This window comes from Dipodomys merriami, unplaced genomic scaffold (assembly GCF_024711535.1).
Source record: "Dipodomys merriami isolate MVZ:Mamm:240054 unplaced genomic scaffold, mDipMer1.0.p SCAF_23, whole genome shotgun sequence".
NCBI classification, from domain to species: domain Eukaryota; kingdom Metazoa; phylum Chordata; class Mammalia; order Rodentia; family Heteromyidae; genus Dipodomys; species Dipodomys merriami.
In genome coordinates this window covers 21,712,214-21,727,213 of record NW_027203715.1, presented here as the reverse complement: position 1 = coordinate 21,727,213, position 15,000 = coordinate 21,712,214, and the positions used below count along the sequence as shown (strand labels likewise).

General features: G+C 36.3%; 1 pseudogene; it reads left to right on the top strand.

Annotated features, from left to right (window-relative positions):
* LOC138835153 (leucine-rich repeat-containing protein 14B-like) overlaps positions 1-15,000 on the top strand; it is an 83,283-nt pseudogene that overhangs the window by 15,535 nt on the left and 52,748 nt on the right.

The following is a 15,000-nucleotide window of genomic DNA, read 5'->3' as shown; positions in this document are numbered from 1 at the left end:
CATAGGATATAATCTTTTTGATGTATTGCATTTGGCATGCAACAATTTTTTTGGGAATTTCTACATCTATGTTCATCATAGAGATTGGTCTATAAATCTCTTTTTGTTGTATCCTGTCTAGTTTTAGAATAAGTGGAATACTGGCTTCATATGATGAGTTTGTGCCGCGGACCGGCTCTGTCGGGACGACAGAGGATACCTAGTGGAGGTAACTGGAACAGGTGGGGAGATGGCAAACACAACTCACACACAAGAGGAGTGAATGCTGAGTGTGATTTATTGCAGAGGATAACAAGCTTTTATAGCAAAAGTCTCCATGAGAAAGGGCAAAAGGTTACACAATCTTGCTGCAAGGCTTCATTCTTGGGTGGTCACCAGCTGGTCACCTGATCTTGTTTTTTGGATGAGGAGCTATGACGATAGGCACTTGTTTTCGGCTTTAGCTCTACTTTTAAGAAATACAATTGGTTTCGATGTTTATCATCTATTAACCATTAACCAGAGCATATGGGCAAGGTGCTGGACAGAAAGGCATGAACTCTAGTACTTTATTGTTACTTTTGTTTAGTTTTGTACTTCATGCGTTTCAAATCTTTTCTAAGCAATTGTGATCCTTTGTCATTCTTTAGAGGGTCCCCAATTTGTGGCCAAAATCATGATATTCAGTATACTTAGTTAAATCTGGCCATATATCAAATTTAAGTTCATAGTGTCTTTTCTGTAACCCTTTCACATAATCATTTACTCTTTTCCATAGTGGCCTTAACTGTCTCATAAGATCTTTCTTATTCCTTCTTTGATAGTAAGCACCAAGGAGGCCTAGATCTAGCAAGTCTCTCAGTAAATGAAAGAGAGTAATAGGAATTTCTTTCTCCTAAGTAGTTTTCCCAACGGTTGCCATCCTTATCATACATACCTGTAAAAGGCTATGGATCTGGGGGAAGTCTTTGGGGTCCTCTAGATAATGGAGGATCCCACCATTTTCCTCTGATAAGCCATTGTCACCTTTCATCTATCAACCTTTTAGGGATCTTTTTTAGCTTTTGGTCCAAATATCCCTCTGCATCTTTTTTATCTACAGGGTATCTATATGAGTCTATTGTATATGCTTTAAGATTAAAAGGAAGTCTCCAATAGCCATACATTCTTTTTGCTCTAGCCGTGCCTACAGCTTCTTGTAAATTTCTTACAAACAATTCCTTCTGCTGAAGTGACGTCATGAAACCCCCAATACTTTTATATTTACTTATGACTTGTCTAATACCCTCCATAAGAGGGGTTTTTAGGGTAGCACTTAAGTCTGGTGAGTTAGTCATAATCTCAGGACACTCATCAGATGTTGGAATCATCAACACTTCCAAGAAAGAGCCTTGAATAAGGGAACGTTGAGCATGAGTAAGTAGAACAAGCAGCAAGAACAGTAAAAGATTAATAGGCACTCCTATACAGCGAAGAAAAGAAAAACAGAAACAGAAAGACATCTTTACCAGGGGCTTGCCAGCCTTTCCAGGTAGGCCTCTTTGAAGCCCCATTCTTTGAGGTAGACTTCGGTGAAGTCCCATTCTCAGAGGTAGGCCTCTTTGAAGCCCCATTCTTTGAGGTAGACTTTGGTGAAGTCCCATTCTCAGAGGTAGGCTTCTGTGAAGCCCCATTCTCAGGTCTGAAAGCAGGTTTTCCATGCTAAGCAGACTCCACCGGAGTAGGCGTGGCAAGTTTGAAAGTATTTTTTCCCCTCTAGTCATGGAAAATTTTGAATATTTATGCTTGTTTTTCTTTAAAGGTCTGGTCAAATTCAGCACTGAATTATATGATCCTAGACGTTTTGTGGTCAGGAGAATTTTATTACTGCTTCATTCTCATTCCTTATAGATCTATTCAAGTGATTTATATTTTCTTGTTTGAATTTTGGTAGTTCAAGTACCTCTAGAAATGTGTGTCTTCCTTTGGGATTGTCCAGTTTACTTGAATATAAGCTTTCAAATATTCCCTCACTATCCTCATTATTTCTTTTCTTTATTATTTTTGGGTTTTTTTGGGTCCAGTCATGAGGCCTGAACTCTAGGCCTGGGCACTGTCCTTCAGCTCTTCAGCTCAAGGCTAACGCCCTACCACTTGAGCCACAGTGCCACTTCCGGCTTTTTTCCTTTTGCTTATGTGGTGCTAAGGAATCGAACCCAGGGTCTCAGGTATGCAAGGCAAGACGCTCTACCACTGAGCCACCTTCCCAGCCCATTATGCTCATTATTTCATTGATGTGTGTATTATCCCTTTTTGTTTTTTTGTTCTTTTTTATTGTGAAAATACTGTTGAGAGGGTTTACAATTACATGGGCAAGATAATGAAAACATTTCTTTTTTCTTTCTTTTTTTTTTGGGGGGGGATCCGGTCATGGGGCCTGAACTCTGGGCCAGGGCACTGTCCCTCAGCTCTTCAGCTCAAGGCTAATGCTCTACCACTTGAGCCACAGCGCCACTTCCAGATTTTTTCTTTTTGTTTATGTGGTGCTGAGGAATCAAATCCAGGGCCTCAGGCATGCAAGGCAAGTGCTCTACCACTGAGCCACCTTCCCAGCCCCAATGAGTACATTTCTTATCAAGCATCGTAGCCTTCTCCTTTGTTTCCCCTTCCCATCCTTTCCCATCCTCCCCTCACCCCCCTCACCCAATTTTCCCCACTCTCCCCACTCCCACCCACCAAAGTTGTAAAGTTCATTTTCGACATAACAACTTGTATGTCTCATTGTTGCAATGGGTCCTCCTGTATCCCTATTTAAATGATTTGTTTTTTCCCTTCCCCTCCACAAATTATAACAATATCAAATACAGTGAAAGCAGATGTTATACCATGGGGAAGGGACATACAAAACAACAAAGAAATCATCTTATAAATGTGTTAGAAACAATTGCATGAAAGAAAAAAATACATTTGAATACCTATCTTAGAGTTCAGTTCCCTAACCTATCTGATCTTTTCTGTTTGACTCAGACATACACTAGGAATTGAAAATAGAGAAAACCATGGGACCTATGTTTCTTTGGGTCTGTCTTACTTCACTTAATATAATTTTGTCCAAGTCTTTCTATTTCCTAACAAATGAGACAATGTCATTCTTTCTTATGGAGGCATAGTATTCCATTGTGTATACATACCACTTTTTCTGGATCCATTCATCTACTGAGGGGCATAGGGTTGGTTCCATATCTTAGCTATGGTAAATAAGGCTGCAATAAACATAGTCATGCTGGTAGATTTAGTGTGGTCTGGTTTGTGAGCATTTGGGTAAATGCCCAAAAGTAGGATTGCTGGGTCATTGGGGAGCTCTATGTGGAGTCTTTTGAGGAACGTGCATATTACTTTCCAAAGTGGTTGAACAAGTTTACACTCCCACCAACAATTTTATTCATTTGAGCCTGTTTCCGCCTTCCTTTAGTCAGCTTAGCTGAAGGTTTATGTATCGTTTTTTATCTTTTAAATCTCCAACTTCTTGTATAAATTGTTCTATTTTTATTCAAGTAGCCATGTGTGGGTGTGGTGGCATGTGTGCACACAATCGTACATGTGTGCACATGTACTAGTCCCAAAGGTTGAACTCAGGACCTGGGTGTTGTCCTTTACCTTTTTCATTCAAGGCTTGTGTTCTACCACTTGATCCACAGCTTCAATTCTGGCTTTTGGTGGTTAACTGGATATAAAAATCTCACAGATTTTCCTGCCTAGGCTGGCTTTGAACCATGATTCTCAGATCTCAGCCTCCTGAGTAGCTAAGATTACAGATGTGAGCTACAGGTACCCAGTTCATAGGCTTATATAAATTTCTTTAAGACATGAGAAAAAGAAAATTACCTCCCAAAGTTTTCAGTTCCTCACTTCCAGATCATGACCTTGGTTTGCATTTCTTTTATTTTTTTGGGTCCGGTCGTGGGCCTTTAACTCTGGGCCTGGGCGCTGTCCCTCAGTTCTTCAGCTCAAGGCTAGCACTCTACCACTTGAGCCACAGCACCACTTCAGGCTTTTTTCTTTTTGCTTATGTGGTGCTGAGGAATCGAACCCAGGGCCTTATGCATGCAAAGCAAGTGCTATACCACTGAGCTACCTTCATTTCTCAGTGAGAATTGCATCAACAGGAAGAAAACTTCACAAGCTCTCATCACATCTCATCTGTCCACATCTGAGCTATGCACTCGGCCTCCTCTTCTGTGCATTCAGGAAATCTCCATGATCTTAGATAAATCCAGTCCTTCCACTCATGTATCAGATCCAATCCCCTCTTGCTTATTCAAGAACATTACTCTGCTCCCTCTCTTCTTCCTTTCCTGTACCATCAATTTTCTCTTGCTCAGTAGCATGAAACACCTCTCATCTCAAAAACCCTTTTAGAGTGTACTTCTCTTTTTAGAAAACCATCCCAATTCTCTGCTCACTTATATACTCTTCCTTATACACCTCACTTATACTCTTCCTTCTCAATGTATTATCTAATTCTTTTTAGACACTGTTCATAATTGATTTTTGCCCCAATGTTTTAGTAGAATTGGAAAGTCACCAATAAGCTTCAAGTTGCTAATAGTTCTCATCTATTTCCCCTTCACCATCAGTTCACAGAGCCTATCACTTGGTTTCCAACACCACACATCTCTGGAAGCTCCTGCTTAATCACCTCAATTATTCTTTTTTTAATAATTTTTTTATTGTGAAAATATTGTACAGAGGGGTTACAGTTACATGAGCCAGGTAATGAGTACATTTCTTATCAAGCATTGTTGCCTCCTCCTTTGTTTTTCCCCTACCATCCCTTCCCTCCCACATCTACAACTACACTTCCCTGTAGCTGACCTTCACCTACATTATACTTCCCTTGTCCCCTTTATCTCATCCCCTAAATAATTGGAAATTTCTACTTATTAGTCTACAGACAGCTACCTTTTCTACTTAGACTCAGTTCCTTTTGACCTTATCCAACCTTTGGGCTTTTTGATACCACTACTAACCAGGTGACTTCCAAAATCTGTATCCTTAAATCCAATTTATGGGTCAGTCATCAATTCAACATCTCCACCCAGGTGCTCAGCCTAACATATCAATAGAACTCCAGTTCTATAGCTCCAGTTCGTTTTCCTCAATAGAAGACTCCTCTAGGATTAGCAGCATAGGGAAACAAGATTTACCTTGACCTTTTTATGTCTCTTGCTCTATACTCTAAGCATCTGTTACAACATTTCATGATATATTTTCAAAATGAAAAATACAAAATAAGAAACAGGAATCAGACAAGAATAATTGCCTAAACTAATGCTGCTGTTTATATATAGGAAAACAGGAAAAAATGAGCATAGGATAATGAAGTTTCTGGCAGTAAATTATCTGGAACATGGTGGCTAAATGGACTTATGAAGAAGTGGGAAAAGTAATAATGATTGCAGATTCTGACTTAAAAATCACCTTGGACACTGATGACATTGAGATAGGAAATATATGAAAGAATATAATTTTAAGGAAAAGGAAATAAATAAGAGGTTTAATTTTAGTGTATTGCAAGCTCATGTCTACTAAATAGTAAGAAGCAAATGGAATAAATGTTCACATAATATAAATACAGATGATACGTTCATAAATGTGAAAGATAGCCTATAGTTGTGAGAATTAGTACTACAATATGGCCAAAACACCTGAATTTTGAAGTGAATCAAATTAAGGAGCATCAAGTATAGATTGCCTTTATTTTCCACATTTGACAGAAGAAACACAAACAAACAATACAAACTAAAATCAGTGCATATCTTTCATATATTATCTTTATATAGCAGTGGGGAAAAGGCAGTGGCCAAGCTGGTGCAAGTGAAAATGTGAGGTGGTCATCATGAAGCTATAACCTTTGAAACCCTACATGAGGTCCTCATGTTCTTGTGTAATCCAAATATTTACCTCAACCTGACACATATGAATTCCACCCATTCTAACCCTCATCCCTCAAAAATAACTTCCAAAGAAACCAGTATGCACTCAGGTTCTCTGTGATCAATAACATAAATGCCAGTGCATCTTTCTGACAACAGTCATTCTGGAAGCTTTAGAGCCATGGAAAACACAGGGAAACTGGGACAGAAGTGGATTTGCATCATATTTCATTACTCAAATTATGATTGTGATTGTGAAACCTTTACTACTGTGATTTACAATAATCCAAGAGAACATAGCTGGATTCTTAGATGGTAGGTGGAGAAAACAACTTCTGGCTGGAGACAAATCAGTTTTGCAGTTCTGTATTGTGTTAATTTGATAAGGACGTCACAATGAGAGAATATGTGTGGAATACTGCAGTATCCTTATTACAGGTGCTTTTTCTAACAGTAAGATTTTGATTAGAATTTAGCAGCATACAGAGATCCCTATAGGGAATTGTCTTCATACAGAAACTTTCAGAAATCTGATTAACTGAAATTTACTGAAAGTGTATCTGTTGGTCTCATGGAAAACAACAGAAAAATCAAAAACCTCTTCAACTTGGCCCCAATCTACATTGTTAGGACTAACTTTTTACTTACCTCATAGTCACATTTCAACTCATTTCTTCTCATTACACTGTTGTCTGGATTGCAGCTTTCAAGCATTGCTCTATTCTCTCCTGAGCTCTGTAAGATTAGGTTAAAACTCATACCCTTATGCACAAAGCTTTTAAGACTTCTACAGATTAAAGCGATGCTGGATTCTTTGTCTTTAGAGAAAACAGAGAAAAGGATATTCATTCAAAAGTGCCTAACAAATACTTGAAATATTATTATGATACTTGGTCTCATAATTTGTTTAGAAAATAGTTTATTTATGAACTTTTAGTCATTTTGAGCTTTAAAGGACTTAAGAACTCCCTCCTTTTTAGTAATTCACTGGAAAGACTTGAAGACCTGGGTAAAGCAGTGCCATTTATTGCAGTGAAAACTGAAGCAAAGGCATTAAAAACAAACCCGACAGCAAAGTCCATCAGCAAACTTTGAGTTATTCTCGACTAATATAGTAGAAGCAGACAGAAGTTAATTCCCCCAGCAACAGTATGAGACAAGGTTTGGTACCAACCAGAGAAACTCACAAGAGTGTTAACATCAGGGTTTTTACTGGGGGCTGCTCATGGAGGCATGAATCAGCTATGAGACTCAGTCCCTATAACCTCCTGTCTTCATTGAAGTAAACTTACATACTATGGTCAGCATCCTAGGATAACAAAAACATTCACACGTGTCATCCTTAGTATAAAGCCTCTGGTTTGTCCCAAATTCTCTGTACAAAGATAGAGCTTTCCAAAGCTCCCAGAGGCTATGAGCCAGGCCTTTGATATGGGCACATGGCTGCAGAGTAAAATCTTCATGGCACAACTTGTTTGGTGATATTAAATTGTTCTACCATATTTTATTGTCCTTTGCTGTCAGTGTAGAGTGAGGTTTACATATTTTATTAAAATATTACTTAATTTTAGAATTTTTGCATCATTATATATTATATGAATATGATAAATATGAAGTGTATGTCTCTCATTTATATACCATGGCTTTTGTTCAGAGTACTATAAAAACATCATTTCTTGGCTTAATTTTCCTCTGTTTTACAATGATATTTTTTGTAGCTATTTCACCTAAGAAAATGTAGTTGAAGCTATAGAATGACATTTTTCAAGAGAAAGTAGGGATATGAAATGTTCAGAGTGCCCATTTTCACTATAAAACCTGAAGAAATAAATCTGAAACCTAAATTCTTTCTTGAAGCCTAATGAGTTTCTCCATCAATTTTGAATAAGGGTTTATTGTTGTCTAATATTGAGTATGATAAAGAAAATATCCCAAATTCCATCCATTATAAGAATAATAATATTTTTTTAATATTTAAGTTAATATTTTTAAAGCAAGGAAAGCTAAGAATAAACAGTTCTTAGGGATACAAATTTTCTTTGAATAACATCAGACCAGATTCAAAGTTCACAGTATCTAAGTTGAGACACAGGTAAGTGTCACGATAAGAGTAAGTGGCTGAGTATAAGGACTCATTCTGATAGGGACATCTGTAAGAAGGCTACATTCCTGCACACATTCTGAAAGTGAGGTTGAGATCATTTGTTTTCATTCTTTGTAAAGGAATTTAATGTGTCACTTCCAGTCTAAGGCAGTAAGGGAAGTAGAATACATTTCTCAGGGTGTTCTGAATACCTAGTAGCCATTATGAAAGAATAAATCACAGTTTTCTATATTAAATCCACTGAGATTCAAGTTTGCTACAACCTTGCTTAACGTAGCCTTGCTATTGTACCTTATAATTCCAGCTCTGTAGTTCACAATATAGTCAAAGGCAAGATACTTCAGCTCTTTGGCTTTTAGTATACTGAAATAAAAAAAACATATAGTTCCCACTAGTTCTATAATATTACCTTCAATTGCAATTGGTTAACAGGAGCCACCTAGATCCAATTCCTAGATAATATCACTGACTATCTGTGATGTTAGCCTCCATATTTCTTCCTCATAAAATTTAGATATGAATGTCTGATATATAGCATCATTTCAAACAATTTTACACATAAAAGGACTTGATAATTCAATAACTCATAAATATATCCAGTATAAACCATTCATGTGAAAAACAAATTGACAAACTACCAATTTGTTTCCTACAGATCCTTAATTTAAAAATAGTATTGTTGGGCTGGAAATGTGGCCTAGTGGTAGAGTGTTTATCTAGCATGTATGAAGCGCTGGGTTTGATTCCTCAGTAGCACATAAACAGAAAAAGCCAGAAGTAGTGCTGTGCCTCAGGTGGTATACTGCTAGCCTTGAGCAAAAGCAGCTCAGGTACAGTGCCCATACAGAGTTCAAGCCCAGGACTCGTGAAGGAGGAGAAGGAGAAGGATGAAGAGGAGGACAAGGAGGAGGAGGAGGACGAGGAAGAGGAGGAGGAGGACGACGAGTAGTAGGAAGAGGAATATTATTAGCCCCTTCCATATGGTTCCCTGGAATGATTTCAAATAAATATTAAACACTTAAAAATAGTATTGTTAACTGAAGTAAATACATACTTATATGTTGATTCTTAAAACCTTTTTTCTAATGAAGAAAAGATCACAAATTTATCCCAACCATTATTGTCTTCTAGTCATGCTTGTGACACTGAAGAATGATAAACCAAGTTCTTGCTTATCAAAACACAAAGCAAAATTCAGAGTATTCTGCAACATTTGTGACTAAAATGATAAATATAAGTATCAAAAGATTATGTCTTCTTGACATGATTACTTTCAACTATGAGACAAATCCATTTTGAATTTCCTTCAATCTATACTTTAAAGTTGCTAATTTTTATATAAAGAAGATATAATTCATATCTTTGAGGTAAATACATGAATGTTAACATACAAAGATTGCGTACAGATGCTTTAAATAAAATGTCAATGTACCAGATAGTGAGATAGTAAGCTATAGTATCCATCCTTGGCCTGTGGTAACCCTCTTTTTATGCCCAGTGTGTTTCACAGGCAAGAAGTGATGTTTCTTAGAATCCCTCATCTGCTGGACTTGAAAGGCAGAAGGTTGGCAGCCAGTACTCTGATGGCAGTAGGCACATCTTTAGGAGGCCAGCAGAGGCTCCTCTACAAACTCCTGAGTACCATCCACATTGAGATTCAATTGTACTTCAAGCAAAAGCTGTTTCCACATTGAGATGTTACTAATATGGGTAGAACATAAGATTTTTTTAGAGCTATTTTCAATAATAGATTAGACAATAATAAATAAATAAAAGCTCATTAAGATTGGCAAATTAGTAGTTTCAAACTTTTTTCTTAAAATCTATATCATCTATATTCAAGGACGTGGATTTGATTATAATTTAATTGCTTTTCAAAAATATATAATAGTCTATCCTGTATATCTTTCTCTTTAAGCCTATAGTTACATTTGAACTGTCATGAAATCTCCAAAACAGAGGTGGCTTAATAGAGTTGGCTTATGCCTATAAGCTTAGCTACTCAGGAGGCTCAGATTCAGAGGAACACTGTTCAAAGCCAGCCCAGGCAGAAAAGGACTTGGGAATCTATCTCCGAAATAGACAGCAAAAAACAGGACTGGAGACATGTTCAAGTAGTAAAATGCCAGCAAAGAAAACAAGCTAAGCAAGCACAAGACCTTGAGTTTAAACCATGGTATCAGCAATAAATATATAAATATTATGATATAATAAATACACTATAAATATAAATAAATATGAAATAAAAATAGATTTATATGGCATGTACCATTGCTCACATATTTTGTCAAAAGTCTCAGAGAAGCTGTATGCTCCTACCATGTGTAATTTCTCTGCACTGATGTTATAGCTCTAAATGCCCATGGATTCTTTTTTAAAAAGTAAATTTTCATAGTAGTTAGTGTATCAAAGCCCATCAAGTGGAAGACACAAAGCCAACAGACTCATAGTCCTAATATTGCTTAGTTTTCTTTTCTTTTGTATTATTTATATGCAAGATATCTAATTCTTGCTTATTCATTAACTATGAGCAAAAACTAAACTGGAAGGAAATCTACTGACATTTAGTTTGATATGAAACTGTTCATGAGAAGATATGGTTGAGATATAACAATTTCTTTACAAAATATTTCCAGGTGGTATGAGATGTTGCTAAGAGAGATTTCTGAATTTGATAATGGGTCATGAATTTATTAATGATAAATTAAGTTGATCCCATTCAAGAGAGAATATATATCATTAAAGGATATTTACTAACATTAGTAAATATTACTTACTCTACTACTTTTACTTACGCTTACTCTATTTATTCTATTTACTAACATTAGTAAATGTGACTTTCTCTATTACGTTTACTCCTATTTTGCATTTTGGGTGAGTATGCTTTGATTTTATAAGACAGGATAACATCCCCTAGCATAATGCATCCTTATTATATCACACTGAGAGAATATGTTAAATTCAAAGAGGAAAGGTCACAAAAACTGCCCAGATTATATCAATTTGTCCCATCTCCCTTATGCCAGATAGTAAAGAGCACGTTTTTAAGTATCATGTGTAAGTTTTTTCTTTCCTTACTTTTTCCTTCCTTCCTTCCTTTCCTTTCCTTCTTCTTCTTTTTGTATGTGTGACTCATGGTGATTGAACTCAGGATCTGAGTACTGTCCCTGAGCTCTTTTGCTCAAGGCCAGTGCTTTCCTTTCCTTTCCTTTCCTTTCCTTTCCTTTCCTTTCCTTTCCTTTCCTTTCCTTTCCTTTCCTTTCCTTTCCTTTCCTTTCCTTTCCTTTCCTTTCCTTTCCTTTCCTTTCCTTTCCTTTCTTTTCCTTTCCTTTCCTTTCCTTCTTTCCTTTCCTTCCCTTCCCTTCCCTTCCCTTCCCTTCCCTTCCCTTCCCTTCCCTTCCCTTCCCTTCCCTTCCCTTTTTCCTTCCCACTTTCATTCCCTCTTTCGTTCCTCTTTTCTTTCCTTTCCTTTTTTTGTGTGAGTCGTGGTGCTCAAACTCAGGGTCTGAGCACTGTCCCTGAGCTCTTTTGCTCAAGGCTAGTGCCCTACCACTTTGGGCCATGGAGCCACTTGTGATTTTCTAGAGTTTGATTAGAGGTAAGAGTCTCATGGACTTTTGTGTCCTGGCTGGCTTCAAACCATGATCCTCAGACCTCAGCTTCTTAAATAGCTAGGATTACAGGCATGAGCCACCAATGCTTGAACTGTTTTACCTATTAAAATTTGATGTGAGATACATTTACTAGGTAAATGAATATGAGACAAACAAAATTCCTTAAAGTTTATCTGATTCTGTTCTTAAGTAATTACAAAATGAATTCAGATTTCAGAAAGGAAGAACTTGGCTGGATTTCAACCCACTGGATTTTGCCATCTGGGAAATAAACAAAATGTTTCCAATTCATTCGTTTCCATTGTAAGAGGATACTTCTAGGGAAGAGAAAAGATGACTAGTTAAATATCCTTATAAACAAATATTCTAAGGATAATATCCTTTAACCAAAAACCCAGGGTATTGCTAACAAGAAAGTTGTCATTCACAGCGGGGTATACCTGGCATAAGATTGTTTATTGTAAACAACAGGAATCCAATCGTATAGATTCCCACATAGACATGCTTCATATAAGGTGTTATTTGTATGAAGTAACACCTGTTTGAAATGGATATATTTTATGGCCAAAGTATTAAAGCCTCTGTAAGTAACCTAATTAACATCTAATCATTAGAGACCTTGTATGTTAACCTAAACCCAGGATACATTGAGATTTAATTCTTAAGAATTGGCCCTTACTCTGTATTAGCAATTCTGTTACCTAGCTCTTGTCTGCCGTCTGTTATCTGAAAACCTCCCTTAACAAGATTGTTGAGTATATCAGTTCTTTTTGTTTGTTTGATTGATTTTTTTTTGGTATGTTACAGCTTGAACTCTGAGCCAGCTTGCTGTTCCTGAGGTTTTTGCTCAAGGTTAATGTTCTACCACTTGAGTCACACCTCCTTTTCCAGGTCTTTGGTACTTAATTTGAGATGAGTCTACGGAATTGCCTGCCCAGTCTGGCTTTGAACCTCAATCCTCAGATCTAAGCCTCCTGAGTAACGAGGTTTCAGGCATGAGCCACCAGCCAGCTAACACCTGAATGTTTTATGACAATATTTGGCCAACATTTTGAATCTTGCTACAAGGCCAGGCATGGTCACTTTTGACTTCGTGTCCATTAAAAACTATGATTGATAACTCTTAGAACCAACTCCTGGAATTTGTGGGCACTGTTTTTGTTGTCTCGTGTCAGAAAAATCCTCTAAAAGAAAAAAAAAAAAACAGGAGAGGGGGTAACACTGTTCAACAAGAAATGTACTCATTGCACTATTTATATAACTGCAACTCCTCTGTATAACACCTTTATAATAAAATTAAAATTTAAAAAATCCTCCAGTGCATGCTGCTGAGTGTATAAGTGCTGTGTCTGCAGTGACTGGCTTTATTCTCGCTTCACTATTAAGAATAATATCAGGTTTATCCCTCTTACTGTTCCCCTTTCCACCCAATCATACATAACAGAAATTGTATCTGAGCATTAATTTATATTTGTCCACAGAACAGACCTGTGCACAGAAAAAGAAAGAGAACCCACATAAGGCCTACAAATTGCTTATGATCACTAACCATCAGTCAAAGTATGAGGAACATCATATAATTTTAAATCTTCAAAAAATATATCCTCAAAATGGACCATTATTTAGTAATAAAAACTGGCTTTATCCAAGGCTTTCCTTTCAGAAGAGGAGAGATACAGGGAAAGGATTTTCTGGATTCTAGCATAAACTTGCTCATAAGTCCATGGGAGTTCCTTGTGCATTCTCTAGTTCATTACTATACTCTTTTCACCAGCAATTAAGGCAAAAGAAGGAAATCTTATCAACTGCATCATCGGAATTTAACAGAAATAAGCAATAATCTGTTTAGACTATAGAGAAAGATGGTGCACACCTCATAGAATCTAGGGAGAAAATGAGACAAAAAACACTTCATGTTAATATTTTTCCTACTTAATTTAAATTTTGTGTGAAGAGGTTTTCCCCTATTGTTTAAGATACATTGTCTTGTGTCTTCTTTTTATCATTTGTAAATACATATGAAAAAATTAATTTTGAACACATAATTTTCATTTGGTGGGTCCAAATTAGGTTACATAGATTTGACCCATCTTAAAAATTATTTACAATGATTTATAGTATAGTGATGTCAGTAATGGATCTTCACACTCTTACACAAACTTGATACATAGGACTCCAAGTGAGAAATTTAGTTTTGCTATTTAATCACTAGAGGGAAAGCAAACCAGGCAAAAATATACTTTAAAATAAACAGAAATGTGCTTATTATTAGTCAAATAAAAACATGTACTTTTTTGATATATCATGTAGAAAAAGCTTATAATGTTCTCAGTGGATGCCTCATGTCACAGGACAATTTCATTTTGACACTAGATGCTAATCCTCAGATAGATCTAGTTGTTTCAGTGCCTAGAATATACCCAACATCTTAAGAAATGTTTGTCAACAAACTTCAAATAGTATCTCTTCTGCCTGTGAAATCAGAAAGAAAAGAGGTGGAATAGAGCAGAAAGATAGGTAACAACTTACCTCTTCCAATTCCTACTTTTAAAAAAATCCTGTAGCAATTATTACATAAAATTCAATTTTTTCAGTAAAAGTGTGTTGAAACTCACCACTTGTTCAGAGGTTAACAGAGCTGAAATGAGAGACCAGATCACTGCTATTTTGAAACACAACAGATTCAAAGGGAAATTTCTTCACAGAAAAACAAAGATACTGAAATCACCTAACAGAACTTAATTCAGAGCATTAGAAAGTTTTATTTAAGCTAATAAGTGGAGTAGAAATTATCCATACCTCACATTTGATAATGAACCAGAAATAGTATTAAATAAATCCAACTTATCCCAGTTATTTTGGCATATAATAGCTTTACGTTATATCTTTAATCTAAAGAAGATAAAGAGTTAACATATAGCTAGTGGCAAAAAGCTTGCCTAGCAAAGGCAATGTTAGAGGTGGTGGTTAAACAGACTTGTATACTTATTACTTGGGAGATTGAGGCAGAAGGATCATGCTTTTGAGGCTACCCTAGGTTATTCAGCAAGCTCTTACTAAATAAAAACGTGGAAAAATTATAAACTCTTTTTTGCTGTCCTTTTTAGGAGTGTAAGAATTTAGTTATTCTGAAACTTTGTGTATATTGTAGAACTACATAAATTGAACAAGAAAGGATATGTATTTATAGTGGGAACAAAATTTCTCATTATAGATGGGCATTACAAATGGAATATTGATAGTAAAGGAAAAATTCTATGAAGTCTGGATTAGAATGTAAAGCTTAGTAGAAGTTTGAATGCATGGACATATTTTGTGTTTTCTAGCTTTCTTTACTAAAGAAAATTAATTAAACACATTATCAAGCACTCAAATCTTTTTTCCTTAG